Genomic DNA, 6,027 nt, shown 5'->3' with positions numbered 1-6,027 from the left:
ACCTTGCCTCTGACATCTCCTTAACACCTCTTGACTGCGCTGCTTGGCATCCATGTCCCCTCTTGCAGATTCTTCTAGTAATTCATGATTGCACCCACGCATATGCATTATCAAGAATTCAAAGCCGTAGGTAAAAACCCTTGGTTTCGAAGCGCATACGAAATTTTGACTAAATGTATTGTTTTAGAAATTGGAACTAAAGTCTGGTCCATCCCATCCTTCGCCCCAAATAAAATATTTTTGAAAGCAATATTAATAATTTATTCCTAGTTATTAATGAAGGTGGTTGATTGTGGGAGTATTGTTGTAGCGACTAGCATCGATGTTGGCGCCTCGCTATCAACCCTATCTCCTTGTAATCAAGGGAACTGAGTTCAATCCCCACTGGAGAGGCACATTGCGCAGTGGTTCGGATCACACTTGTTAGACTGTAGGTCCAGTCCTGATTAGTCTATCTTACCATAAAGTGAACTCAAAACTAGCTTTGACAACATCAATGTCAACAAGAATGTCCAATACCAGTATACACTATGGCAAGTGAAAGGTATCCCCTCCCTTTCTGCAAGTAACAGAGGCAGCCAATCAAAATGAAAACACAGACACACCTACCTCAATAATCTCATTGCCACGCCCGGAAGCTTCGGACTGGGAAAGGCAAGTTGCGAAGGTCAAGTTCACTCTCGGCGTGTATAAAAAGGAGGGCAGCAGAACACAAATCAAACTGATCTACGGAATCCAGTCTTCAGCAACAATCAATATGAAGGTCCTTGTAAGTACAAAGCTCAAATTATCAGATACCATTTCTGCTTTTTCCTGGAGTTTATAAGACTACCTTGCCTTTGTTATTTTGATTGTGTCTCAATATGTACCGTATATCTAACTCTTCAGTTAGAGGCCCTGTGAAAATGAGCTGTGAAAGTTTGAAGTCTCCTTTATGCTGATAGGATAATTGTGACTGCACTCACAGTTCACTAAACGCTAAACGAAATTTAGGGAATGAAGAAATTACTGATGAAATCACAAGTCAAATGGTTCGGAAAATTGAATCAATAATTTTTCTCTCTTTTTCTACAAGGATTATTCGTAGCTAGATCGAGAATGCTGGAAAAGACAGCATTTGTGATTTGCAGTAGAATTGAAGGAAGAAATCGTATCGTTTGTGGAGTTGAATATTCAAAATCAAAATTACAGTAACACATCTATTCCTCGAATTTGAATTAAACATAGCAACATTTTTTTCCTAGATCTACAAATAAATTAAATTATTGTTCTTCGGACTGTGGAAAATGGTAATAGTGAAATAGTATCTGGAAAATGGGATTACAAATGCTATAACTAACGAACAGAATCTTATTTTTTTAAATAATTTATTTTGGAAAATTCGATACGGATGTACAATTATGTGGGCTACAAATGAAAATATTAGCTACTAATAATTCAATTTGTTCCATTGCAGGCCATTCTCCTCCTGGCCCTCTTCGCCGTCGTGGCTGTTTCAGCCCAGAAGCCAGCCCCCAAGGAAGCCCTTGAGGGAGCCGAGCAGTTCTACTACGGCGGATACGGACTTGGCTACGCTGGGTACCCAGCCATCGGCGGCTACTACGGTCTCTATGGACGTTAAAGACAGTTCTCGATTTTCTGATGCTAGTTGACTTATGATGACCGGCCTTTTATGCACCTGAATCGTACTTTCTGTTCTCTTCACTCCTTCCAAAATAAATTAAGTACAACCACAATACTCCTTTTTTACTTTGAAATATACAAAAACTGACGATATGTTACTCTGAACTTTCATAATTTCATTAAATAAGTGCGGATATGTTTTTGTATTGTCCAGCACACACACACGCGCGCACACTGTAATTGAAATAGCAATTCTATTGTTCTTAACATCTGTAAAGCTATGTACAAAAACTACGAAATACTTCCCAGATAATTTATATGAGAATCACAGATATATGTGCTGTTATCCTATTTGTCTTATAAATCATAGGACAAATAGATAGCAGCCAATCAAAGATCAACACACACATTAATTACATGAAAGTATCTACTTTATTCAGTAAGAATAAAATCATCGATGTACAGTACGCACGTAGACTACCACAGCAAATAAAAGAAACAACAGAGGACACAGTCGTCAGCAATAAAAAATAGACAACTAGAACCAGGAATAGTCACTTCCTAAATGGCGATAGGGCTATGTGTGTTGCCTAACTCTACGGCATTGATCGAACTTCAATACCAATTTTGTTTTCTGCCATAGAGTTAGGCAACACACTTAATCCCGTACAGGGAAGAAGTATTTCATGATCTAGTTGTCTAACTTTTATTGAAGATTCGTTTACCATGAAAATTCAACTATTACACAATTGGGTGTGGTAACACTGACTTTACAGTCACTAACAAATGCATGAATGAATTATTTTACATCGTATTGGTACGTAGATTCATCATCGGTTACTGGTACAGTGGAATCCACTAGTATTGCTGGGCAAATTGTCCATGACTATTTTCATTAATATTTAACATACATGCTATGTGTTTTTAAGCGATGGATTTTTGTGTGTACTGGTGCAGAAGTTGTCAACAGCTTCTTTTGAGTTTTCTTTTAATTCTTGAAGGTCTTATTGGGTCAAATAAAGTGCACATACATACTGATGGACAATTTGCACGGTAATACTCATGGATCCCACTGTACGATGCTTACTTTTTTATTTCTCCCTTATCAACATCATAGACCTTATAATTTTACACACACACACACACACACACAAACACACACACACCTATATATAGGTTCCTGTAATCATAACAACTAATAACACTAGTGAACATGATTTTTGGACACACGAAAGAAAGAGGCTATTTTTAATACACCATTTTTATGTTTAAATCAAAATGACGTCTTAATTTTTATGTCAGCCACAGTTTTTCGTTGCTTTCTGGTGAACATTTTTATTTTTTACTTTTTCCTGTCGCGACAAATGGTATGTATGAACAAAAGTATGCGATTTCTGACATAACTATCCTTTTTGGCCAAAAGAAATGAATTCCTGTGATTATCATCTGTTAACTCAAGCTGGTTTTGACTGTCTTGTTCAAAATTTACAATTGTCCCAAAAATAAGGCAAACCTTTCTGTTGTAAAGTGAACGGCAACTTCAGCATAACAGTAGTGTGTCTCTCTTTCGTAAACACTAGGAAAATTTTCAAAATTTCCATTCTGAAGATGATATACTCTATTGTAACAATATTTGATCTTGACCATGAAAGAACAACAGAGTAGAGACTGTTCATTGGTACTTCTGAAGCTAGTTAGTAGCCTGTGGTTTTTCATAACAATTTCCTTTCTGTGCCGTTAGGTCATGTAAATAAGATGAAGATGTTATGTGAAACCAGGTACAATTGAAACATATATATTGCAATTTAAAAGTCATTGCGTTGTGATTAGGTTTGAAGCTCGGCTGAAGTAAATTTTGTTTTCTTGCTCAAATGCGACGTCAGTGATAAAAGAAACCATTACATCAAGCAGGGTTGGCCCAAAGCTTCAATCACTTACTACTGGACATTCCCACCCTACATTTCATATAAAGTTAGGGTTTTCCAAGCTTGCTGGTTATTATTACTTGAAGGAAAACTCCCCTTGTATAAGCGAAGCTAAAGACAAGGTCGTTTTCTTTAACTCGCCATCCAAAATAAGAGCTTCGCTTTGAGATGGAAAATCAGCGTGGAGATCTTTTAAAGTTTTAGAAAGAAATTATTTATAATTTGGAAATCATGAAGCACTAAACTACCGAGAAGTTTTGGGTGAACTCTAACAGTCATTCAAAGACTTGAGGTGGAATATGTGCCTCAAACTACGTGTTTGGACTCCCACCTGGATTTCTTCCCTGACAATCTTGGCGTCGTACATGAACAAGTGGAGCGTTTCCACCAATATATCTCAGCCATTGAAAAAAGAACTACCAGGGAATGTGGAATTCAATAATGCTTGTTTATTACTTGTCGTACAGTCGCGGACAGTTCTGGCTTGTAGCGATCCCATTTAAACTCAATGGGATTGTTACAACCCAGAAGTGTCCGTGATTGTATATTCAAGAGGGATGTTCCATATGCCACACACGGAAGAAAATAAACAGGTAAGAAGTGTGTCTCTTGGTCTTGGGTGTCACAAAAACTGTGCGTGATGGAGAACAACGCTTTACATAATTGAATTCAGTGTGAAAAGTTCTATGAAAGAAGGGTATTTCCTCAGTGTGTCAAGAATAGTTTCATTTTGTTAACTAGTGTAATCGTTCGTGTTAACAAATGAAATACCTACAGCCATGTATGAATACAAGTAGGATTTTCTTTTGCTCTCATGACTGACTTTGCATCAATATGATTCGATTGATTGATTGATTGATTTCGGTTATTTTACTTCGCTTTTCTGCCACTTTTGGCTAATCGCGAGGATGAAGATGAGTAATAATATGATGTAATTGTTGAAGAGACACTCACAAAGAACATCCTTAGGCCCATTGGCGCCGACTTAGGGAGGGGGACAAGGCACTTTTTGCCCCCCCTCCCAACATTCCTCAAGAAGTATATAAATTGTTTACAGTCTTGCACACCCAATATTTATGTGAATCGGGAACCCCTCGTGTCGTAGGGAGCTGTGCTAACCACTCCGTCATGGTGATCGGTAATATATATACAGGGTGATTGGTAATTCGACCTATTCCTGCAAAGGGGTAATGCTAGAGCACATTTGCAACAAATTTGACCCTATGAACCGGGGGTCGGAAATCAATGGGTTTCGAGTTATTGCAGTTTGTACATTTTCGTGACATATTCCGACTTGCGACCGAAAAACTACTAATTGTGAAAAAAAACTACTACACTCTGGGCACTTCATTGACACGTTGCTAACAGCTGACGAATGAGTGACTACTGGGGGAAAAAATCATGCCCAAAATTCCTATACCCACGGAAAGAAACTGTCATTGGAGCACACGTCATGAAGAAATTTGGAAATTATCGTTTAAATGGAAGAGGATTACTCAAAAAAAAAATAAAAAAAAATGGTAACACACTTAGCGTAAAAATTACGGAAAAAACTTCTTCGTTTCATAAGCTTTCCAAGAAGATACAAATGTTGTCAACTGGCACACGGGTTGGGGGTAAAATCTGAATAAAAGCGGAGAAGGCGCGTTGTAGACCCCTGTGTAAAGTGAAAAGAAGTTGTCGGTTGTGAGAAATAAATGAACGAAAATGAGTAAAATAATAATGTTATTTACCATTCTCATGATTCCAGGTTGTCAGAATTGTTTGGCACGACATATTGACGCATTCGAGAAACGGGATCGGTTCAACGACGCCAAGGCGATGCTGGCAGACCCCGAGTTCATGATCGTGTCGAAGAGGAGGAAATCGTGCAGTGTTTCCGAAGAACTGTGGCGAGGCGACTTGGCTTGACTCAATGGAAAGTCTGGTTTACTGGGCATACAGCACGCCTGTATCCATACCATTACACGCCAGTGCATGCTATTGAGGAGGGAGATCCTGTCAGATGGATGGATTTTTGTCGATTTCTACTAAATACCGACACTGAAGACCCCTACCATCTGACAAGAATTCTGTGGACGGACGAATCCAAATTCAACCGCGATGGTATTACGAATTTTCATAATGCGCACTTTTGGGCCCCTAAGGGTCAAAACCCAAGAAAATCTAAAGAAACGGCTCACCAGAGAAAATTCTCACTAAATGTGTAGATGGGAATCATCCACAATCATGTGATCGGGCCATTCTTTCTGCCACGAAACCTAAACGACATTACCTACAAAAATTTCCCACGGGAAGAATTGACGACGCTGCTGGAGAATGTGCCGCTCGCCACAAGAAGGGGTATGATTTACCAACATGATGTCTGCCCAGCCCACTATTTCCGGGCTGTGCGACAGTGGCTGGACGACAATTATCCCATGCGATGAATTGGTCGAGGCGGCCCGGCCCCTTGGCCGGCGAGGAGTCCGGATTTGAC

General features: G+C 39.1%; 1 long non-coding RNA gene across 1 annotated transcript; it reads left to right on the top strand.

Annotated features, from left to right (window-relative positions):
• The first annotated feature begins 695 nt into the window (after nucleotides 1–695).
• LOC146001152 (uncharacterized) lies at nucleotides 696–1,736 on the top strand. Its single transcript, XR_014443532.1, has 2 exons — nucleotides 696–769; nucleotides 1,457–1,736. It is a non-coding gene; the product is annotated as an uncharacterized LOC146001152 (long non-coding RNA).
• The last annotated feature ends 4,291 nt before the right edge of the window (nucleotides 1,737–6,027 follow it).

The sequence above is a fragment of the Lepisma saccharinum genome, chromosome 17 (genome assembly GCF_977018435.1).
Source record: "Lepisma saccharinum chromosome 17, izLepSacc3.1, whole genome shotgun sequence".
NCBI classification, from domain to species: domain Eukaryota; kingdom Metazoa; phylum Arthropoda; class Insecta; order Zygentoma; family Lepismatidae; genus Lepisma; species Lepisma saccharinum.
The sequence above is the reverse complement of the archived record's forward strand: the minus strand, read 5'-3'. Positions and strand labels throughout refer to the sequence as shown.